The sequence below is a fragment of the Chelonia mydas genome, chromosome 27 (genome assembly GCF_015237465.2).
Source record: "Chelonia mydas isolate rCheMyd1 chromosome 27, rCheMyd1.pri.v2, whole genome shotgun sequence".
NCBI classification, from domain to species: Eukaryota; Metazoa; Chordata; order Testudines; family Cheloniidae; genus Chelonia; species Chelonia mydas.
The window spans coordinates 11,417,930-11,442,102 of record NC_057860.1 but is presented as its reverse complement, the minus strand read 5'-3'; the positions used below and the strand labels follow the sequence as shown (position 1 = coordinate 11,442,102).

General features: G+C 54.3%; 1 protein-coding gene across 9 annotated transcripts in view; it reads left to right on the top strand.

The window, feature by feature from the left end:
- SRCIN1 (SRC kinase signaling inhibitor 1) overlaps positions 1–24,173 on the top strand; it is a 180,072-nt gene that overhangs the window by 12,835 nt on the left and 143,064 nt on the right. Inside the window, exon 2 of one of the 9 annotated variants that reach the window (XM_037887094.2) lies at positions 11,942–12,004. The exons of the other annotated variants lie outside the window; for them this stretch is intronic. The gene's annotated coding sequence lies outside the window, so the exon portion shown is untranslated. The remainder of the gene's footprint in view (positions 1–11,941; positions 12,005–24,173) is intronic. 9 annotated transcript variants of the gene reach the window in all.

Genomic DNA, 24,173 nt, shown 5'->3' with positions numbered 1-24,173 from the left:
CCAAGAGCTCCCATGGGGCGGTGCTGGTTAATGCTGCGAGGGTGGCCCAGCATTGTAAGTGCCGGACACGGCGATTGCGCCAGTGTTTTCCTTTGGTCTGAGTCTGGTTTCCACAGCACGGAGACGGTTCTTCAGGCTGCCCGGCCTGTTAGGAGAAAAGGACAAGCTGGGATCATTTGGGCATCTCTTGCCTAATCAACTCCCTGCCACTGCAGTGGCCTCACATGTTGGTGGCACGTCGAGAATGCAGCGGGGAGGCGTGATTTTCAGCACAGGGAGGCCGAGAGTAGAACTAGCAGCGTGGACAGTGCAGCGCTGGCCATGGTTCAGGCTAGCAGCCCGAGCTCGGACCCAGGGGCTCGGGCAGGCTTGGACTCCGGCAGCTAACCTGAGCTGCTGCCGGGACCACCATGTCCGCGCAGAGCTAGTGCGAGTCTGTCTGGCCACACTGGGAATCCGGCTGCAGTGTAGACGTAACCTTGGTCTTCCCTGTTCTCTGCCTGCGGCACAGAACAGTTTAGTCTCCGGAGAGCTGGAATGTTTTAGTCAAAGTCATTGGGTTTCAGATGGGGGGGAATCTGGGTGAAATGTAATGGCCTGTGATGTACAGGTCAGACTAGAGCTACTGCTCCCTTCTAGCCTTAAACTCTGACACTGTGAAACTATGTCCTAGGAAGTGCTGTGGGAGTGGGGCGGATTGAGGGAGAGAGCCAGGCTGGTCTTGTCATGAAGGCACCGTACTAGAGCCTGGAAGATCTCTCTCTGTGACCTTGGGCCAGTCACTTAATCCTTCTGTGCCTTGAATTTTCTCATTTGTGTAGTGGGGATGTAAACGGGTCTCCCTTGGGTGTTTTGCTGACCTGGTGGGAGCCCCTGGACATGCCCAGTTATAAACACTGGGTGGAACCCCCTCAGGGCCCCTTCTCTCATCCTTGCAGGTGAACGCTGTCCTTTCTAGGCCTTCTTCTATTTCTTTACAAGGGGAGAACCAAAAAGGAAACCAACGTTCCAATGAAACTGAGAATAAACTCTTCCCGGGGCCGGCTCCAAAGGGAAAAAGGGCCAGCGATAGCCCCTGCATTCAGGAGGGGCCTACGCAGCAGATTTACAGGAGTTCTTCTGGCCGGGTCGCCAAATCCGGCTCTCCCTGGGAGTTTGCTGCACTCCTTGTAGGGCTGGGGGTGGGGGGTTTCAGGCATGGGAGCTCCTCCTGCTGTTTCAGGAGCCGGTCCAGCCGCTTCTGACTCTGGATGTCCTCCCCTGCCGTTGGCGGCAGCTTTCTCCTTTCTACCTCCTCCCTACCATGCATGAATAGAGTAGTGTGGACGTGTTAGCACAGCTGGAGACCCGGGTCCAGCATTTGTAAACCCAGGTTTATAGTCCAGTGTGGATGCTCAAACACAGGTGTGAAACACCGAGTCCACGAGCCCCGCCCCCTGCTTGGTCGTCTTAGACTCGAAACTCTTCAGGGTGGGGACTGTCTCTCACTCTATACATGCAGTCCCCCACACAATGAGGTCCTGATCTTAGGGTTTCTCTACACTTAAAATGCTGCAGCACTTCAGTGTGGACGCTACCTACTCCAACGGGAGGAGTTCTCCTGTCGGCATAGGTAATTGACCTCCCCTTTGACCTGGCGCTGTGTACATTGGGTGTTAGGTCTGTCAGGAGTGTGGGTTTTTCACACCCCTGAGAGGTGTAGCTATACCGATGTAAAATCCTAGTGTAGACGGGTCTTAGTGGGTGCTATTGTATTATATATAAATGAATAAGTTGCCTGTCTTGCTTTGGCGTCATGTCTAAAGAACCTTGATTCTCCTGCTGATTCTGCTCTGCGGTGGGACAGAGACGGGTCTGATTTTGCTCCTCTTTGTCCCCCCACGCAGTAATGGGAAGAAGCGTATTGGAAAATCAGATTCTACCCCGCCCCCACCCCACTACTGTGTCACTGAACAGCAAACGCTGGTTCTTGGCCATCTACCCGGCAGGCTCGTCTCCTCTTGTCCCCTGCATGTGCCGGTCGCCTGCAGCAGTGTCCGCAAGAGGGTTTCAGACGGCGGGACCCTTTCCAAGGCACCGCTGGGGCGATTAGGACCGTTTTGCTTTCTGGCATTCCCTGTCTGTTTTCATCTTCGCCTTCAGTTCAGACATCTCCCCTGCTGAGCATCCCCAGCACCTGGCGACCTCCTGTTTGTGGCATCGCAGCAGGGATGGAGAGTGTGTGCAGTGCAGGCAACCTCAGGCCGCAAGGCCGGTGGTGTGTTCAGGGGAGGGGAGGGCAGGCCAGGGGGAAAGAGCCTCCGGTGAGGCAGAAGCAGCTTGGATGAGTCAGCAATGCAGAGAGGGGGTCAGCAAGGAGCAGGAAATGGAGCAGGACTGCAGTCAGAGCAGGAAGAGAGAGCTAGTGGGTTGTGGTGTCCGTCTCCCTGCACTTATGGGTCAACCCCCCTCCCACGGCTAGCAGACGCAGCCGAGTGACGGCTGCACTGAGACCTTGGTCCTGCCCCATGGTGCGAGGTGGCTGCGTTGCACTGCAACCACGAGGGGAGGCAGGTGCGAGGGGTGTTACGCGTCGCACTGAGTGCTCGTGGGTGCGTCGACGTTGCATTGTAAACCCAGGTCTGCGGGACCCGGGCTCGCAGACTCGGTGTTTCCAAGCCCATGGTGGAGCGTCCCCACTGCAGGATGAACCGGAGGGTACAGCGGCTGGACCCGGGTGTCTCAGCTGTGCTGACGCATCCCTACTGCACTCCACACACCTCCTGACTCGGGTCTGCGTCTGCAGCTTGACTCCTGTCCCCCAAGGGCTGGGATCAGCAAGGGCTGTTCAGGTTCCCGAGTAAAGGCGGAGGTCGGGGCTCTGCTGGGAGCCCGATCTGCAGCCGGCCTTTTTTTGGAGAGAGGGGGAGGAATTAACGGCTACTGTGCAGTGAGAGCGGGGCAGTGTGTGTGTGTGCGCGTGCGTGCGGGGGGGGATCAGTGAAGCTTCACCTGGAATTTGGGCTGAGCCTTCCCCATGAGACCTGCAGGGCCACACTGCCCACCAGACGCTGCTGGGATTGTCCCTGTTCAAACCAAGGGCTGTAAATGCCTTAGATGAGGAGGGGGGAATAATACCTGGAATTTGTAGAGGCTGATTGTTCACATGCAGATTCCCCCCCTCCCCAGCATCCCCATTCTCTAGTCCCATGGAGAACGCTGGGAGCGGGGCTGACACACTAGGGCGGTGCTGGGCACAGCCACAGTCTGGGTTTTCGATGGCCCCAGGAGCTTACTTCTCTCGCCAAGGAAGCCACTGAGCCCCTAGGGTTGAGCTCGGGTGATTAGCCCGCCCCCGTCCCAGCCGCAACGTCCACACACTGATTTTTAGTGCCCCGGTTCGAGCTTCGCATGCACAAGCCTGGCTCCCAGCATCCAGGCAGACAGAACAGAGGCCAGGTGGGAGTTGGGGGAGAGTTCTCCTAGAGCGCCTGCCCTAAATAGCCTTACGCTGCCCTCCCCTTGCCATCCCGACGTGGGGGTACACTGGGCTCGAGAGGGGATATACATAGCTCATGCTGCTGTGACATAGCCCCGCTTAGTATCATACCTAGGAAAGATTCTCTAGGGCGGTGTGAACATAAGAACGGCCCCACTAGGTCAGACCAAAGGTCCATCAAGCCCAGTATCCTGTCTGCCGACAATGGCCAGTGCCAGGTGCCCCAGAGGGAATGAACAGACCAGGGAATCATCCAGTGATCCATCCCCTGTCGCCCATTCCCAGCCTCTGGCAAACAGAGGCTAGGGACATACTATCCCTGCCCATCCTGGCTAATAGCCATTGATGGACCTTAGGGGAGGGGTCACAGAGACTTTAGAAAGCTCCCCCACCCCCGCAATCCTAGAGCTAGTTACCAAACTGGGGCAGTGCAAGTTCCCAGTCCCGCCGGTGCCCGGTTCTCCCGCTGCAATCTCTCTTCCTTGCTCTCGGCCTTGGGCGCTCCTGGTCGTTTATATTCAGCTCCATCCCCTAGCCCAGCGAAGCCACGTGAATCCTGCCATCGCTGCTGCTGACCCTCTAATGTGAAGCGCCCTTTGCTTTATGGCTCTGGTGCTGCTTCCCAGCTGCCCTTTGATTTAAAGAACGGGGGGTAGGGGGTGCGCGCCCGCTTGTGCAAAGGCCACTCGGAGCGCCGAGCCGTGCGAAATAGCCCTGCCACGGTCGTGGAGCCGAGGAGCCGAGAGAGAGACCCACGCTCGGAGAGCTCGTGCGCACAGGAGGCGACACCGGCAGTGCCTCAGGACTGAGGGAATCTGTCTCATTTCGGGGAAATTAATGATTCCAGCATAATTTGAAAAGCATTATATGGCTCATTAAAACCACATTGCCCAGACCAAACAGAGCGTCTGCCGGCTCCTGGGCCTGTCAGCCTGCTTCCCAGCCCTGCCTCCCTGTGCCAGCAGGGGCATCCCCCACTACCCGCTAAATGGGGGCGGGATGGTGGGGTTTGGGTGCTCTCTGCCCACAGATGATCCTGGCAGCATCCCCACAAGGGCAGCCCATGCCCCCTGGTTTTCACCACTTGGGGAATGTAAAGGGCTCCGGCAGGGGGCTGGTTTCCCTCCCTAGCCGGCTACGGTTCCTGGCTTGCTGCCAGAATGGCTGCAGGGAACGGGGATGGGAATGGGGCTGAACTGGAGGTTAAAGCTGGGAAGGGGGGGCTGTTGCGTCCCCCAGCGTCATTCTGCATGACGACATCACAAAGAACATGCCCTTTAGGGGAAGAGAAGCCACTTGAGATCAAAGGCCAGTGCCCTGCCTAGCTGGCAGGGGTGGTAGCCAGAAAGGCACAGCCATTGCACCCCTGGTTGTCCCCCCGCATTTGTACCTAGAACCCCCTTTCACCGCCCCTTGAATCATGATGCTGTCTCTTCTGCGGTGAGTCATTCAACTTCCATGCGTGCATTGGGGTAGGGGAAGGGCTGTGGGGGCAGCCCTAGGTCCCTGTGACACAGGCAGGGATAACGCCATGGGTAGGGCCCTACCAAATTCACGGCCATGAAAAAAGCGTCACGGACCATGAAATCTGGTCTTGTGTGTGCTTTTACCCTATACGATACAGATTTCACGGGGGAGGCCAGCGTTTCTCAAACTGGGGGTCCTGACCCAAAAGGGAGTTACGGGGGGGTGCATCACAAGGTTATTTTTGGGGGTGTCATGGAATTGCCACCCTTACTTCTGCGCTGCCGTCAGAGCCGGGCGGCCGGAGACCGGCGGCTGTTGGCCGGGCGCCCAGCTCGGAAGGCAGCGTCCTGCCAGCCGCGGCGCAGAAGTAAGGGTAGCAGTACCGCAACCCCCCCTACAATCACCTTACGCCCCCCTCCCTCCCCACAATTCCTCCCTGGGTCAGGACCCCATCAATTACAACACTGTGAAATTTCACATTTCAATTTCACGTTGAAATCATGAAATTTATTATTTTTAAAATCCTATGACCATGAAATTGACCAACATGGATTTGGCAGGGCTCTAGCCCTGGGCCTGCAATCCGTGCTCTTGTTGCACAAGGGCGTGAGGGGGCCCATGCGATGTTCCCTGACCGGAGCCCTTCCGGGGGGCGGGGGGCAGTTGGCTCTCCATGCCCCCTTCCCGGTGCAGCCACGAAGCACCTGCAGCAGCCGTCTCAGGAGCGCTGGTGGCGGGTTCAGAGTCAGAGTGTTTCTCTCCCGGTGCCTTGCTGCCGCGGTGCTGATTTCCTTCCAAGAGGCTTTTAATGGTTCCCGAGGTCTCCACAGGGTGAAGACAGCTAGCGATTGCTCCCCCCGCATGCCCCCCTCCTTCTGCTCGCTTGCGCTCTCTCTCCATTCCCTTTCCACTGGATCTGTTTGGGGTTGGGGGTGGGGAAATCAGAGAAGAGAACAATTTGGGATTTTTCAATCTTTCTTCATCCGCTGCACTGCGTGAAAAGCAAAGCCTCTAAAGGACACTCAAGGACACTGCAAAGGAGAGTCCCCCCCACTCCTCTCACATCTCTCCTTTCTCTGGAGGAATGAAGAAGAGCAACTCCCAGATGCTGCCCCACTGGACGTGCTCCCCCCAGCCCCGATGACTCACGTGCCCATTGTCCCTGGCATTAGCCCTTGCAGGTCCAGGACTGTGCGCTGTTTGCTGCTGGGGGCTCACCTCTCCCTAAGGTGAGCACAGGATTGCAGGGGCCATGAAAATGGGGAGCTTGCCTAGGCCCCGTGGCTCCTTGTGTTGTTTCCATTTCCCTCCTGCCACACCCCGGTCAGACCCAGACCTTGCTTTGTGGCTCGGTGGGGCTGGGTGCAGTCCAGAGCTCAGCTCAGCCTTCTGGTGTGTATTTGGGTAAATAGAAATTCCTGACATTTGCTTTGTGATTGTCTGTGGGCCTGCACCTTGGGGTGGGGTTGATGGTGAGGCCTGAAGGCAAAGCATAGCCCAGCTGCCTCGGCTCGGGGCCGCAACCCCGTGGCAGTCGTGGTGGAGGGGAGTTTTGCAGAATGGTGACTCCCTCCGGCAGAAACCCAGCCCAGCAAGTGGGGCCGTGATCCAGCAGAGCCTTTCCATGGGACTGCTGCACCCCTGCTTAAAGGCAAACGTGTGCTTGAGTGCTTTGCTGAATCAGGGCCCGTAGGAGGAGGGAGGAGCCAGGACTCCTGAGTTCGTTGATGCCATTGTATCGCTGAATGACCCTGGGCGAGTCACATGGCCTCTTCGTGCGTCCATTTCTCAAGCAGGGATAACTCAGGGAGGGGTGTGACACTTTATTCACAATAATTAGCCCTCTTCCTTTTGGGTCCAAGCCCTTTGAGAAGGGGAATCAGCATTATTTCCATGGCACCGGTGGGGAAACCAAGGCACAGGGCAGGGAAGTGACTTGCACCTAGTCGCTCAGTGGCAGAGCTGAGCCTGGAACCCAGGAGTTCTGACTCCAGTTTGGTACCTTTTTGACCGCACTGCTCTTTGAGACCCTTGGCTGAAAGATACAATAGCAGGGCACGGTGACATTACTGCAAACGGGAAATTCCTGGACCCGTCTCTCCTTTCCCCTCCCCAGCCAAGCAAAGCCTAAGAAGTGAGTAGGAGACCGCAGGTCATGGGAAGGAGTCTCTTTGACATTCTTCACTCCTCTTCTGAACCAGAAAGAGCTCATCCCCCATCCCCCCACAACACACACACTTGTAGAACCTGCACACAATGGTGAGTCCCCATGCCAGCACAGATCCGTAACAGTTTATTAGCAGAGGCAGGGCTGGATTACTCCATTCTTGCGGCAAAGTCAGGGAGAGAAAGGACGGTTTTGTGGTTAGGGCACAGGACGGGCTTAGGAGCGCTGAGTCCAATTTCCCACTCTGCCACCCACTCCATGTGTGACCTCGAGCAAGTCCCTTCATCTCTTGGTGCCTCAGTTTCCCATCTGTGAAATGGGGGTATTGATTGTTCTTTCCTCCCACCCTTTGTTGGTCGAGTGTGTTTGGACTGTAAGCTCTTTGGGGCAGGGTGTGTCTCTTTGTGCATGTACATCCCGCAGTGCAGCAGGGCCCTGATCTCAGTGGTGGGCATTAAAGTAAAGACCTTTGAGGATCTGGGCCCAAGTGCTATTGTAGTAACTACGACAACGACAACTGTTCTCCTAGCACATTATCCCGTAAATAATTAAACCCAAACTACAAAAATGAGCAGGGTACGCTGAGGGAGGCATTCCCATTGTCTGGTTGGGGTTTTTTTCCCCGTTGTGTTTTGTTTGTTTACACGCTACTTTGCAAAATCCATTCGTGAGCCCGGATTCTCCCAATTCCTAGTGTGACTCAGCGAGGTCTCACCTATGCTGGGGCCACAGCCTCATCTGGGCAGGACCCCGTTATAAAAATGGTGAAAAAGCTGTAGGGTAGAAAAGACCCACGGTTTGAAATTTGGCTGCGTGAAAATTAGGCACCTCCATGCTTATCTGTTCCAGTTACTACCCTCTACTTACCAGTGATCGGCCAAGGTCTGACCGCCCTTGACATTGTGCTCGAAAAATTACAAGAACGAATTAACCCCATCGCCCTCACCCCAAGAATGAAAATTCCAGCAACAACCCACAGCTAACACAATTTAGCTTCAACTCTGCCTTTGCCTGCTTCAGCAAAGCACTTAAGCACATGCATGTCTCAGAGAGGTTTTTAATGGTTCCCGAGGTCTCCACGGGGTGAAGAAAGCTAGCAATGTCTCCCCCCACATGCCTCCTCCTTTCTCTCACTCGCATGTTCTCTCTGTTTCCTTTCCACTGGATCTGCATGGGAGAAGGGAAATTAAAGAAAGTGATGTGGATTTTTCAATCTTTCCTCATCCACCTGCTTAAGTCCTATTGAAATCCATGGCCTTGTCTTCTTACTTTGTTTTATCTAACAGCTGGTAACTAACCTGAAGTCAAACCTTAGTGAGGACAAGGCAGTTTGTAGCTTTCACACAGGTCAAGGTAAAGGCTACGGGAGAGCCTAGAGTGTACCTGGACCTGCTAACGGGTTAAAACTACAAGCTGCCTTGTTTTCACTAAGATTTTACCCCATGTTGGTTCCCATGTATTAACTAGCACATGCTAAGAACATACCCCTTTTCCTAGCATGGACACCCCATAATGGGACTTGTGCATGCTTAAAGTGAAGCATGGGCTGAAGTACCTTGCTGAATCAGGATGGACTTATTAGTTGCTGATTTGGAGCCAGAGTCCCACCCTGCCCTCCTTGCCACTCGCCTCTGGCCCAGGGAGGAAGAGTGAGGAAACTCTGGGTGTTATTGACCAAAACGGCTTCAGTTTTTGCAGGGGTAATGAGTGCCCACAACTTCAGCTGAAATCCCCAGGCACTTGGCACCTTTCAGAAAAATCCGGCTGCTTTTATTTAGGTACCGACCAGCAGGGACCCAAGTTGGAATGTTTTGGCCTTAGAACCTGGACCGAGCCTTGGCACTCCCGGTCTGCCGAGGCATTAGCCCGGTCACACTAGAGCAATCTGAACTGTACACTAGCACCTTTGTGGTTATGTGTGTTACATTAACACCTCGAGGTCCCAGCTGAGACCAGGGCGTTTTGCTAGGTGCTGTGCGATGCCCCAATGGACAAGGGCCATGAAGGATGGGAGGAGAAATGGGGGCACGGAGAATGGAAGTGACTTGCCCAAGGTCATGCAGCAGGTCAGTGGCAGAGGGGGGATTAGTGCCTAGCTAGTCCCACTCCAACTCCCTGCCGACTGGGCCATGCTGCCACTGTAACATATGCCATTATGGTGACCAGCTTGGTTCAGGTTGCGGTGTAGATCGGGTCTCACTCGGTGCCACGGATCAATTGATTTATGTTGTCCTGGTAAAGGGGGTTTATCACATTCCCCAGGCTGTATTCATTGGCCTAGTTACACCATCCCTGGTGGGAGGGAGGGGACTCCTGGAGAAGGCCCTGGCCTGCTTTGCCACTTGTGTGAACCCACAGCGCCATGACCCAGAAAGGCAGTGATGGAAAGACTGATGCCCCTGCGAGGACAGCGGGGATCAAAGGGGGGGCCGTGGAGGGGGGGAGAGAAGAGAATGTCAAGCAGCAACAGCAGAGATGCATGAGGAGAGCAGAGCTGGAGCCGGGTGCAGCTCCCTCCCCCCCAGCCCAATGCCGCTGCCAGCCCTTAAAGAATGAGGCTCTTGTGAGAGCCGAGGCCTCCCCCCCTCCCTCGCCCCCAAGCCACACAGCCTTGAAGCTCGCAGAAGGGAGAAGAAAACAACAGCCCCAGTCCCTAAACACAAAGGATCAAAGGGAGGTCTGGGGCCATGTGTCCCATGCGCCTGGCACAGCTTGTACTCAGAAGCATCCCGGTCAAAAGGCTTTTTAGTCCGTAGGCCCATCAGGAAGCTGGGGGGCGAGACCTTTAACCCTCCCGTGCCATGTTTCCAGCTCAGGTGGAGAGGGGGAGTGTGCGCCCACCGCTAAATACAGCCACCCAGAGTTTAAAGAAGAGCCTGCTTGGTGCTGGGGTTTCATTTGCTCGTAACAATCACGTCAGGGATAGCCCAGCTCGGAACGATACGAGGATCAGAAAACCAACCCGAAGGCCGCGATTGCTGGTGGTTGCCGGGAGCCACAGGCAGAGTTTGTCCGGCAGGGTGGGGCCTGTGGCATGACGGCTCCCGGTGGTGGCGATGCCGTGGGATGTGCCGTAACGATAACGATGCCCGGCTCGGCATGTGGCAGGACCCGGGCGTCTGCATGTGGCAGGATGGAGGTGTGCGAACCCGGCGGGTTTATCGCCACCTGCCCTGAAATGCGCGTCGTCCCCCCTACGCGCACCACGGCAGACAGCGAACTCCATGGTGGGGAAGGCAGACTGAGCCTTCTGTGAGCAACAGTTTATGGCGGCTAATTCAGGCTCAGCTGTGTCCCAGCTCCAACTCGGGCATCTCCATGGTCCGTGCATTCTGGGTCACCTCTGGGGGGATTCTCAGAGCATCACTGTACTGCGAGTTCTCTGCTGGAGAAGGACCTTCGAAAGAGACCTGTCCAGCCTTGGACTGATCAGGAAGCCAAGGGAGAGGAAGCTGGAGGATTTATTACGGAGCTTGTCCAGGCCTTGAGGGAGAGGGGGATTGTCTGGTATGTTTTATGACAGTGGCTTATTTGTAGACTCCCCTCCGGGGATGTGGCAGTCAGGGCGTAGGACCGTGCTCATAGCCGGGAGTTTTTCTCTCAGTCAGGTTCTTCTTTTGCTCACCACTGTGCTCTGGGGTTAATAATGGATCTGAATCCACTTGGCCCCTGGTGCCTCTCTGTAAGGCAGGGCGTGTGGCCATAACCACAGAATTGGGGGTTCAATGATTCCCACTGCCAAAAAAAAAAAAAAAAAGGCCTGAGGCCAGATCCTCCACTGGTGTAAATCAGCGTAGCCTTGTTGATTTCAGTGGAGCCATACCAGCTGTGCCAGGTGAGGGTCTGGCCCCTAGTTTTTAAAGGTGTTTATTCTTTATCTATGGAGAGTTCTGTGTTTTCCTAACCCTGCTCCCCCAATATATATGTGTGTATGCACACCCACACCCAAAAACGCTTGTGCGCAGACACACACACACACACACACACACACACACAGAGGTAGAGTGGGCCATCTGGTCCAGCAACAAAGGTTTTCTGTAAGCCGGTGTTCTGGGTTTATTTTCTCTTCGAATCCTCCAGGTTTTGAAGAAGAGGCGCAGTGTGACTGGGGGTTATTGAAACGCAGGAACTCCAAGAGAAGTCATCTGGATCCAACCCTCTGGTAACTGTATAGGGAGCTCTGTCTCCAGGCAGGCACCTCTCCCTTCTGACTACCAGACAGCCGCATTTATAGTTTCCTGGCTTTCCTCCAAGGGCCTGGCTGTGTCTTCGGTTCCACGGCCTGCTCGGTGACTCCTTGCTGTGGCTGTGTAAAGGGATCAAAGCAGGCCACTGACTCTCTGGTTGTTGATGTACCGGCAGACCTTCTGAACCCTCGTCTTCTGTTTGTACGTGTGTGTGTGTGCGTGTGTGTTTTAGTATGTGAGGGAGCAGTGCTCTCTGGGTGTGGACAGGAGGGAGCTGGCAGGCGTGCGAGTCATGTCTGTGTGACTAGTGGTAAACGGATCTCTCCATCCATGCTTGGGCGTGCGAATGGTACCATGTAGGTACTGTGCGTATGTGCATATGCTTGCCATGCTCCTTGCCTGCTCGTTACATGTAGCCAGTGGTGAGCTGAGACCACAAGACTGTAAAATTCCAGCCGTTCTCTCCTTCCCGTCATTCACTGATTTTATTTACGTATCGGATCCTTTCTCCTGCTGCGCTTGTGTTTTCTCTCCATTTAGCCTGATTTATTCATTTATTCTCTCCACCCCTCCATCCCTGGCAAACTTTGCCTTCTGGGTCGTGTTCATTCATGAATTTCCTCCTTTCCTGTCCTTAACCAGGGCTCCATCGAGTTGCAGGTGGAAAGAAGCCAGGACTCTGTTCCCTTTGTTTAAAGTCACCAGGTTAGTAAATGTCGGGGGGAGGAGGGCTGGCAGTGTCGTCCCCCCCCCCGCCCCTCTTGTTGAATGTTTAATGTTTCACCTCCACCTCCCTCTCCCACCCCCAAATTCTCAGCTGACTATTGCAGAATCGCTCAGCACTAAACCCTTCCCTGCTGCTCTTGGCTACACTCTGTGGGAAGCCTGAGGGCCAGTGCCCCAGAACAGTATTGTCAGATATTATGGCCATGTGAAGCCAGCACCTGTTCCTTGTTGATGTGGGGGGGGAAGAGCCTGGAATGTGGGATCCTATGGGGATGGGCCTTGATTTCTGTACCACTAAAGCCACCACGTTCTCCCTCCCGGGTGGAGGGGGCAAGTCGATGGCAGGGGCGGATACAGAGAGAGAAACCTCTCGATCCAGTTGGCGTCATGTGAAGGGGCAGAACCCTTAGCCAAGCAGTTGTGGCAATGTGCAGTGCAGGGAGCGTTTAAAACAAAAATCAGAAGAAAGTGAAATTCACCCGAGTCTGTTCAGCAGCAACCCCTGCTGGGTCTGTCAAAATAATAGATTATATTTCTATGGCGTCTGTTGGCCTCCAATGTTCTGGGTGTTTTCCTTTGTGGAGAGACAGCTACAGCAAAAGTTTAAACGGGGTTTTGGTTTTTTTTTAAGTGAAAACTGCATTAGACTCTTGTCAATCAGGAGCAGGGGCTAGGATTTTAAATAATAATAATGTCTCCAAATCCATCACGTCGTGCTGCTGTGTCTGCCGGCAAAAGACAGGCCTCGATGCCGCAGTGCTCCTGCGCTTTCTGCACCCCCTTCCTGGTAACGCTCTCTACCGGGTGGATCTCTGTGATCTCACCCTCTGAATATCTGCAAGGGGGGGAGGTAGGATCTACAGCCCTCCTCACGCGGCTTCTTGTCCTTTGCCTCATTTCTCTTCAAGGGTAGATCCAGAAATGACACACACCAGCTATCGTCACTGTCAAGGTTCCTCCCCCACTCTGAACTCTAGGGTACAGATGTGGGGACCTGCATGAAAACCTCCTAAGCTTACTTTTACCAGCTTAGGTTAAAACTTCCCCAAGGTACAAATTAATTTTATCTTTTGTCCTTGGAATACTCACTGCCATCACCAAACTCTAACTGGGTTTACTGGGAAATGTAGTTTGGACACGTCTTTCCCCCCAAAATCCTCCCAACCCTTGCACCCCACTTCCTGGGAAAGGTTTGGTAAAAATCCTCACCAATTTGCATAGGTGACCACAGACCCAAACCCTTGGATCTGAGAACAATGAAAAAGCATTCAGTTTTCTTACAAGAAGACTTTTAATAGAAATAGAAGTAAATAGGAGTAAAGGAATCACCCCTGTAAAATCAGGATGGTAGGTACCTTACAGGGTAATTAGATTCAAAACATAGAGAATTCCTCTAGGCAAAACCTTAAGTTACAAAAAAGACACACAGACAGAAATAGTCATTCTATTCAGCACAATTCTTTTCTCAGCCATTTAAAGAAATCAGAATCTAACGCATACCTAGCTAGATTACTTACTAAAAGTTCTAAGACTCCATTCCTGTTCTATCCCCGGCAAAGCAGCATACCGACAGACAGACACAGACCCTTTGTTTCTCTCCCTCCTCCCAGCTTTTGAAAGTATTTTGTCTCCTCATTGGTCATTTTGGTCAGGTGCCAGCGAGGTTACCTTTAGCTTCTTAACCCTTTACAGGTGAGAGGATTTTTCCTCTGGCCAGGAGGGATTTTAAAGGGGTTTACCCTTCCCTTTATATTTATGACAGTCACGCAGTCATCGTTTGTTGTATTTATCTTAACTAAAGCCTTGGCTAAAACCCTGGCCCTATTGAAGTCTCCCTGGGAGTTTTGCTGTCGACTTCGGTGGGGCCAGGGACTTCACACCTTGCTCCCTCAGGGGTTTGAGCCGCTTCTGTATCTGCACTAGTGTCAATACTGGGTCTGTCTACACCGCAGTCAGAGATGCAGCAAGCGTCGACAGACCTGAGCTCGCTTGGATGTAGCTAGCTCGAATAACAGTGACGCGGCGGCAGCAGACGCTAGCCACTCGAGTTCATACGCAGGGTCCCGGGCGGGCTTGGACAGCTCAGAGCTATTTCGGGTCCGTCTACACGTGCTGCAGTCGCACCGCTGGCTGCGGTGAGGACAGACTCCTAGTTTCTACGCTGGTGGTGCACATGCTAGTTCGAAGGAGGGTAAGTTGCGTGGGTGCGTGCGCTGGTGTGTCTGTCTGTCCGCCGGGTTTGCGCTGGCGGCTGCATTCCCAGTGTAAGCAAGGCTTTAAACCCGATTGTGGCTGGTGGGGAAAGACTGGAGATGCAACAAACAAAGCCAGCAAAATGCTGGGGGAGCCAGGCCTCCGTGCAGGAAGATAGTAGGGGGAGAGTCCAACCCTTGGAGAGAGGTTGGAGAGGAGGCTGTGGGTTGGGATCTTACCCTGTTCTGAGTCCTTGGTCAGGGGTGTGACGATGTGACGCAGCAGGGAGGGGGGAGTGTTGACCTGGGAATGTGCCCTGGGGGTGGGAGACCTGAGAGCCTGTCACCTGAGTCAGGAGGGGGAGGGGGAGGTAACACCTCTGCCCAGGAATGTGAACAGAGGCTGCAGAAGGGAACCTGCTGGGGGGGGTTTAGTGTCAGTTTGGTGCTGGGTGGAGGAACGCAGTGAACCCCAGGGCTGGGGTCTAAGCTCCCTGCTCCCCCAGAAGGACTTGACTGAGGGGTCCTGGTTGTACCCACAAACTCTGTTTTGGACTGTGTTCCTGTTGTCCGATAAACCTTCTGTTTTACTGGCTGGCTGAGAGTCTCAGTGAATCCCAGGAAGAGGGGTGCAGGGCCTGGACTCCCCCACACTCCGTGACAGGGGCATGGCCTGTGAGCCACGGAATCTAGGCCCAGTGTCTAGGGCAGGCATTGGCTTTGCGTCATACTTAGCATGTGACCTTTTCAGGCAATTTCTCGTCTCAATTCCCCCATCGGTAAGATGGGGTGAATGTGACCTAGCCACTGTGCTGGGGCTCGTTGTTTGGGGGCCTGTTTGAAATGTTGCTCTACCTAGGCTTGCCCTGGGTCTGTGTGGGCACTGAGAACAGGGGTCAGCTTTTGCTTCGCTGCGCCACTGAAGAAAGAAGGGAAGGACCAAGTGCGTGGCTGCGGAAGGAATACTGGCCCCTAGTCCACAGCTCTGCCCTCTGGATGGAACATCCAAGACAACGGGACAGCGGGATACTTTTTAGTGTCGTCCGTGCAGATGGCTTGTTGACCTGTACCATAACCCGTTATCCTGACACCTGAGTGGGGCTAGCCGGCTAGGAGAGCAGCGAATGGCTAATCCCCTGTGTCCAAGTAGGAATCTGACTGGGGGCTGTGAACTTTGCTTTGTCTTGCTTGTGGTCCCAGAATTGTACATGAAATTAAACTCCCCTGTCTCAGAAAGGTTTGCGTCCTTGATGCTCAGCTGGCGAGCAGGTTGCAAGCTTGTTTCCTTGGGGCTGCACATGAAGGGAATCTTGGAACCGGTGCACCTGGCGGTGGGAGCCTGTGGTTTTCTTGCAAGAGTCAATCCCAATTTGGAGGGGCTTGTCCCGTGCATGTCCAGGCATTAAAACAGATCCAGTGTAGGTCTGCCACTCATCCCAGTGCTTCTGCGTTGGTTCCAGGTCCCAGAATTGCCACCCACAGCCACCAAATGTCATCGTGTTGTCAAAATGCTCCATGTGCCCTGAAAACATAGCAGTTGTGGTGATGGGGTGTGGGGTTTTGAGTTTTAAGATGTGCTGGTCATGTACTTAGGGTATGTAAAAAACAGTCCAGTGAGAGCCAAAAGGAAGGGTGATCTAGAGGTTAGGACATTGGACTGGGACCCAGGAGGTCCAGCTTCAGTTCCCAGCTGTCACGCTTCCCGGGAGTACCCAGAGTCAGGAGGCACCTGCCCGTGTCGTGGGGAAGTCTTGTCTGTGCAGGCTGTGTACCAGCTTCCCGACTCCACCAACCTTTGCCACCCCAAGCACTGCCTGCCAGGCCTCCGCAGGCCTTCCTCACCCCGTACCGGTCTGTGATAGGCACACGCCCACCTCCGAGTCCTCCAGCCACCCCTCTGGAGCTCCCAGCCCCTGTTCCACTGTGCCCGCCCAGAGCTCTCAGACTCCCTGCTCCCAAAGGCATCGTTCACCCCAGCTTGCAAGGTGGAGCTCGGAATCTCCACCCCGCTTAGCACCCAGCACTCGGAGGTATCTACCCAGTGATGCCAGGAATACGTTTATCCTGTCGTTCGGGCGATAGACGCTAAGAATATTGGAAACAAATAGCTCCAGAGACAAAAATCATAACGTGCTTTCTACCTCACAAGGCATCCCCCCTCCTCCTGCAAGACCACTTATCCCAAGTCCCTTTCCCAGCATTCTCAGCCAGGTTGGCTGAGATCTCCCTTCCCTAAGACCAAGCCTGCTGGCAACTTGTCTTCATGTGTGGAAGGGTGCTGCACCCCCAAACATACCACAACAGACCTCTGATGTTCACCTGGAAAGAGGGTCCTTCCCTCCATGGATGTTTCCCTCGGCCTGTTCACTCCCTTCGGAAGGCTCCACCAGCTCCTGGCTCAGAATGCTCCCAGACACCTATTGTCTGATGCACAATACACAATGGTCCTCCAGGGAGAGAAGCATCTCCCAGCCCCTGCCTGGAGCAGTTTGTCTCAAGATGCGCTACCTTTGAGTGACCTGCTGTTAGCTACAGACCTAGAGAACGTGCTTTTTAGTATGTGTCTGTAACTCCTCCCATATTTTCCGTCCATACGTCTCGTGTGGCGCAGGCTTTCGGTACACACCATTCATGATCCTTTTTGGTGAACCCATGGGATCCCTGTACCCCTGCACCCTCCGCCAGTTGGCGTCCGGGGTCCTTGGGTCACACACACCTTGGGGGCAAGGCCATGAGGGCTGGATTTTCAGCAGCCCCTAGCAGGTTCCTACTGTGACACTTTGGGCCAGTATTCAAATAGCTGGAGCTGATTATGGGTCTTTTGAAACATGCCCTCCCACATGTCTCTGGGCTTCAGTTCCCACCACTAAATGGGGATAATCATCCTTCCTTTCTCCCACCGGTGACGAGGTCAAAGCAGCAGCCTGGAAAGGGTTAAGAAGCAACCACTGCCTATCACATGGATATATAAGGAGCGGGGGTATCAGGCATACAGGGGAAGAATGTGTCCTTTGGCCCCAGGTTGAGGCAGGGAGGCCTCTGAGGATTGTGAGCAGCGGGACAATAAGCAATGCCCCAAAGAAAGGCCCTTAAGAGGATTTAGGTGTAGAGTTGATTTCCCCTTCCCTGAAACCAGTCACCAGCCCCGTTTGAGCCTCTCTTGTCTATTTATACTCTGAGCTCCCTGGGGTATGGATCACGCTCTCTGCGTCTGTGCAGCGCCCAGCACAACGAGGCCCTGAGCTCAGTTGGGTCTCCAGGGGTGTGGCTGCACTGCCAACCCCTCCCCACGGCAGCAAGTCTCAGAGCCGGGTCAACTGGCTCAGGCTCGTGGAGCTCATGCTATGGGGCTAAAAGTAGCCGTGTAGAGGTTCCCATGCAGGCTGGAGCCCGGGCTGTGAAACCCAGCAAGGGGAGCGGGTCTCAGAGTCCAGGCTGCAGCCCGAGCAGGAACGTCTGTGTAGCTATTTGTAGCCCCATAACGCAAGCTGGAGTCCGTTGACCCAGGCTCTGAGACTCCCTGCTGAGTTATTTTTTTTCTCCAGTGTAGACATATCCTAGGGGTCTAGCTACCTGCACACGAAGCCTGGGCTGCAATTCAGGTTTGAGCCCAAGTCCCGTTTCCATCCACACACAAATCAGGCTGACTCAGGTCAGCGAGCACTTAGGACATGGGTCCTCGGACCCTGCTAGGGGGAGGGTCAAACCCAAGCCCTGCTGAGACTCGGGTCCGAACCCCGTCATTCTGCAGTGTGGACGCAGCTCTAGCCGCAGACCTGAGTCAGACGTTCCGCGCAGTGCAGCATGGACACATCAGTATGGCTGTGAGACCCGGGTCCAGCAATTGTAAACTGGCTTTAGAAACACCGAGTCCACAAGCCCAGGTCCCCTAGACCTGGGTTTATAATGCAGTGTGGACACATCTTGCATGTTACCGTAATACACCTAATACTAATAATCCAATTGATGCATTGGCCCAGTGTCGAAAGGAGACTCTTCCCAGAGTATTCTATCTGAACGCCCACACCCTACTCCACAGCGGGAGAGGAATAGTCCTTACACCTTGCACCAAATTCTTTGATGCTGTTGTGCCAGCCAGGCCCGGGCCTGGCAACGGCAACCTTGGGCGTGACATGTCCCCGTGCTGTAATGTAGCATCCTGCCCAGAGGCTGGGCCAACCCTGTGTGCCCCCGGCCTGCGTTGTGGATGCCAGGAGGCTAAACAAACCCACCCCACTTTCTCCAACCACCTGAGAAGCCAAATGAAAAACCCACCCGCCAAATGCGCAGTGGAAAACAAGTCGCTTTCCAACCAAGCCATGTGCTCACAGCACCCTTTCTAATAAGCCCCGTCGGCCTGAACTTCAAAGAGGCGGGGGGAAAGACCTGCTACGTTTTTCTAACAGCCCTGCCGCAGGGCATGCATCTGCCTCTTCCCAAAGAGGCTCATCAGCTGCCTACCTGGCCCTGGCCCGCTGGCGGAGCAGGTGCCTAGATCTGGCAGGCAGGAGGGGCTGGCAAGCTGAGAGTGCCCTGGGCTGGTCATGGGTAGGAAGTGCAGTGGAAAGGGAAGCTGGGTGGGAAAAATTCCACTGCTTGCTCCTCTTCATCCCAGCAGCTCGTTAATGATTTCAATAATTAAACGCCACCTGATTTGTGTGGCTTTGTCTCCCATTTAGGAGGCAGCCCTCTTGGCTAAATTCGCTGTTTTTTTTTTACGGCGCTCATGTTGTTCTCGTCCACCGCAGATCCTCCTTTTGGCCGGGATGAGTAATTGTCTAGAAATGAGCGAAGGCCGTCAAGAGCCAGTTGCACCTTATTACCAGCAAGCTCAAATCCCAATCCGGGCACCGGCCGAAGGCCTCTGGCAGCTTCGCAGCAGGGTAGCTGATGCCTCTGGCAGCCTGTGGTGCTTGCTAGGTAGCCCAGTCCTTCAGTGGGGGCTAATGTGAGCAATGGTGTATGAGACGAGGTCTTACTCTGACCCCACTTGGCTGGTTGTGCTTGTGGAGAACAGTGAGATCTGTGTGAATGGCTAGGATGACCATGTGGTGAAAGCATCTTAAGAGACCTTGGGTCACTTCCCAGCTCTGCCACTGACACTCTGTGTGACGTTGGGTGAATCACTTAATTGCTCTGCGCCTCGGTTTCCCCATCTGTACAGCACAGATGATAATAATCCTTCCTTCGTCTGTTTGGCCTCTCTCAGTACAGTGCCCAACATAATGGAGCTTCAATCTCCCTCTGAGTGTGTGGGCGCTCACATTTCACAAATAGCATCAGCATCAGTCCCTCCTTTCCTGTGATGGCTACTAACCCTGGACAGTGGTTAGGCCGCTGGTGTATGGAGATCATGGCCTATCCTGCTGACTAGTATTGTCTCCTTGTTTCCTTCCACTCCCCTGTCTGTGTGTATCCATCTCTTGTTGTATACTGACTGTAAGCTCCATGGGAAGGGGCTGTCTTTTTATTCTGTGTTTATACAGCACCAAGCGCGGGGGAGCCCTGGTCCAGGATTGGAGCTTCTAGGCGCCACTGCAGGACAAATGATTGATGAATAGAGTCACAGACTTTAAGGCCAGAAGTCACAGGTGCCGACTTTCTCATTTTCCCAGAGGTGCTTGACTGAGAGGTTTCTGAAACATTTACCCCTCCTATTGCTTTCCTAAGGGCCGGGGCATTAACCAAGTTTTAACTCTGGGAATGTTCCCATTAAGGACTTCAGATTCCCAGTGCAGTTTCTTTATTTCCCTGCCCTCTGCCGTTGTGCAGCATGGCTGTGTACCCTTAAACCGCTGCCTCATTGGGATGCTGACCTGAGAGGGTCAGGCTGAGGTTGACCCAGCCAGCCCCTTGGGCAGCTCCATCGCTGGGCACCTTCGACTGGTCTGCAGAACATGAAAGAGCAGGGGAGAGTGATGAGATCGTTTGGAAGGCCTTCGGAGACTGCTGAGGATCGGCACTGGAAGGGTTATAGCCGCATGCTGGAAGCCAGTGATTAAAGGCTCGGAGAACAGGCCTTATAGTGATAGACTCCAGGACCCCAATCTGTTTAGCCTAACAAAGGAAGGTGACAGGGTGAAGCGCCTACATGGGAAACAAATACGTACTGTGGGCTCTTCAATCTCGCAGGCAAAGGTCTGACGCGAGCCAATGGCTGGAAGTTGAAGCTAGACAAATTCAGACTGGAAACAAGAGGCACTGGACATTGGAACGACTTCTTCCAGTGGGGTGGGTTCTCCATCACTGGCCATTTGTAAATGAAGAACCATTTGAAGGGAGATGCTCTGGTTCGAACCGGAATGAATTCAGGGCAGTCCTCTGGTCTGTGTTATGCAGGAGGTCAGGCTCTGTGATCACAGTGGCGCCTTCCGGCCGGCTGGTCTTAGGAGCTAGGTTCTGGTCCCTAACTTGCTGTTTGACCCAATGTAGCCAGCTGCCGGATGGGTCTCAGCTTCCCAGCGGGCAGTGGAAAGCTTTGCTGAGTCCTGCTGGCAAAGTGTTTGGAGGCCCCTGGCATGGCTGGGGCTGTGCCAAGTAATGACACTGAGGCCATGGGAAAGGAGATCCCCTCTTCCCCAAGGCGCTGTGAACATGTGTGGGGCCCGTCCTCCGGCCTGAACTGCTCAGGGATTCTGCCCCAGCCCTTTCCTTTCCCTGCGCTCACAGAAATGGGACATTAATGCAGCTGATCCCATCTAATCGCGCTCCCCTGGCGGGCGACCCAGGGAGGAATAATTCACAGCGTCAACAGCTTCTTAATAACTCTGTGCTTCAAGTCAATTTCCAGAGCGCTCGTTTGCCTTTTAATTAAAATTACCATTTTCCCAACAAAGAAAAAAAAATCAACAAACCAACAACAAGCCAGCCTAGCCTCCCTCCTCCTCTCCTGTCTGATGTGGTCTAAGCCTTCTAACTGCAGCGTCCCGCTGGGACCCACTCCTGTCGTCTGTTGCCCCTTCCCTCATTGCAGAGGGGCAGCATTGCATGCGGGCAGCCAGGCAGGCCTCGCCTCTCGGCTCCAGTCTGTGTTATTAAAAGAACTGCAGTGACTGTAGGTGCATTGGGCCAGATCCCCAGCTGGTGTAAATTAGTGGAGAGATGGTTATTCACACCCAGCTCCAGCATGTTACGTACAGCAGTGGTTGGACTGTGATGGCCAGCATCAATTTAAACTAGGACGGCCCAGTGGTTGGAGCACTAGCCTAGGGCTCGAGTGGACCTGGCTTCAAGTTCCTGGTTTGCCCCAGATGTCTTGGGTGATCTTGGGCAAGTCACTTAGCCTCGCTGTGCATTACTTCCCTATCTGCATAATGGGGATAATAGCGTTCAGCCTTAGGCAGGGGGGTGGGCCAGAAATTGTTTGGGATAATAGGGGTTTCAGGATCCTGTTTTTCGCAGCCCTCTGTGACCCGTATGTTCATTTGTCTGTGTGTAATGCAGTCAAATAAAGCCGTGTCTTTTTAAAGGAAGAATTGGAGCTAAATTCTGCTCTGCTGTTTGTGTGAGTGAGGTGCCCCTCGGACTCCACCCGAGGCGTATGTGTGCTTATCTGAGGGCAGAACTGTCTGACTGGGGAAGAATGGATTTACGGTGATAAATTGCAATAGAAAGCCAAGCTGGTCACAGGAGGGGCACCGTGGGACACAGGGCAGCCAATCCAAAGTACTGTCGAAATCTTGACTCAAGCCTCCCCGCCTCCCCCACATTGTAGAGTGGGTTCTGCTTAGTAACAGCCTCTTTTCTGCTTCCCAATTTCAGAGGGTGAATTCTAGCTCCCTCTCTCCCGCTGACGCCCCCTTGAATTCATCTCCGTCAGTAAACTCAGTTGTTATTTTTAATTGGCTTCTCTAGAGCCTTGGCTGTGACTCTAAGCATAACACGAGCCCCCGCCATCCCGGATTGTCCCCGGGGGAGTTCAGGGAGTGTGTCCCAGGCCTGGGGGTGCCTGGGGTCACATGCCTCTTTTAGGTGGAGGACGAGGATGAGAGCTTGTGGAGGCCGGGAATGGGTGAGGTTAGCCCTGGGACCCGCCGAGTAGAAGCTAGCAGTTGAATGAAGTGGCTGAACTGGGGTCAGCGGAGGTGTGGCCACGTGACCGACAGCCAGAGGACTGTGCGTTGACACTGGACCACTGGCAGATCAGAAGAGTGGTGAGCTCACTGTGACTGTCACCTTTCTGGCAACCTTGGGGAGGGTCTCTTTCCTTATCAGCGCCTCTCCAAACCAGAGAGGAGGGAGAGACGGTGTTGCTGAATCACATCCAGAATCTGGGGCTGGGGAAGGTTCCAGATTCCTATGGCCGGACAGTTTATTAACATGAGGGGAAAAGCCAAGGCAGCCGGTTACGAAGCTCGGTGTGACCAGAACGCTTACTCAAAGCCAGCTGAGCATGGAGTGGTGACAGGAACGGTGCAGGCGGGGGCTCGATGAGGGATTAGAACACAGAACTGCGAGTGGCTGTAAGATGCTCCCCTTCTGACCTGCTCGTGTTTCACACCTGCTTTGCACTGGTGTCCGTGGTTACATGAGGTGCAGGACAATGGGGAATCAGGCCCGCCGTGGTGGTGTTCAGATTCCCAGGGGCTTTTCCCACTTCACGTACAGTGTATCTTTCACCATGGCCAGAAGGGGGATGGGGGGGGGCATTACCCCCAACTGCAAGCCTCGGGTGGGTGTGGAATTTGCCCCCCGATGCGCAACCCCATTGGCTTGACTGGAGCTGCCCCCCCAATACAGAAGTCAAGTGACACCTATGGACTTGGGGCACATTGCCTACTCCCAGACCCCCGGTCTGCAGCAGTAGAGCTGACGGTAGGCTGGATTGAAAGGATCTCTTCCCCCTCCCCAACTCCCCTAGCCTGCTTAGCGGCCCCACTTCCATAGACTGCTGTTTGCTCTTTCAGCTGGACAGCTCAGCTGTTCATCGGCTGATGCCTGGCGACCTGTGCTCTGTGTGCTACTCATCCTGCTGGCACCTTGTCCAGGCAGCTTCAGACCATGTCCAGTGTCTGTTTCCTCTGATGACAGCTATGTAGGGCACTTCCCACTAAGGTGAAGGGGAGTGAAAGCGAACCAGCCGGGTGGGGGTTGCATTCCAGGAAGGCTGAGCAGCGTCTTGGCTGGGGCAGCAGGCCCGGCGTTTGCACACCCTGGGCAGGGATCGAAACGGACAGTGCTTTTCCTTTCCCCCCTCTCTGCCAAGGAAGGAGCACGGGCCGGGAGCACTGCACGTGTCCCACCTGTGTCTTCTACGTGACAAGGCAGCGGAGCATTCTTGCATCCAAATGCATCCCGAGGTTGAGACAGCACTCGCCCACTCGAGGTCGTTCTGCTCTCCTGGTTGCTGACATCACATAGGGCCTCTGACATGCCGGTCAGACCGTGGGCATCGCAGGCACTGAGAGGTGATGCAGGGAGAGTCCAGGGTCCTGGGATGTTGTTTATTAAAAGAGAGACCAGACTTACAGGGAGAAGGAAAGGATGCTGTCTTTGGAGGAATTTGAGTTTTCATTTGGGCGTAGAAAGCAGCCGTGCTTCCTTCAGTTCTATGTGCTGGTTTTAGGGGTTTCACCCTGGATGTGCTGGCGTCTGGGACTCCTTGCCACATGGACCTATCTAGGAATTTGCTAGTGCACATGGTCCCCCAGCCCTGGATTATCTGAGCTGCTCACGCCCCTCGTGAGGTAGGGAAGTATCCTTACTCTCACCTTACAGATGGGGAAGTAAGGCACAAAGAGGGACTTGCACCAGGTCACAGGGGAAGTCCGTGGCACAGCTGGGAAATGGAACTCCATTTTTCTGAGCCCCAGGACAGTGCTTTGACCACAAGGCCATGCTTCTTCTCATTGTCGCTAAAACTCTCACCACATCCAGCAGGTATTTCCCTGCCGTGGAGCGTTGCACACAGCCCGCGAAGAGAGGCAGTGTATAAAATCTGGCAGAGATCAGAGGTT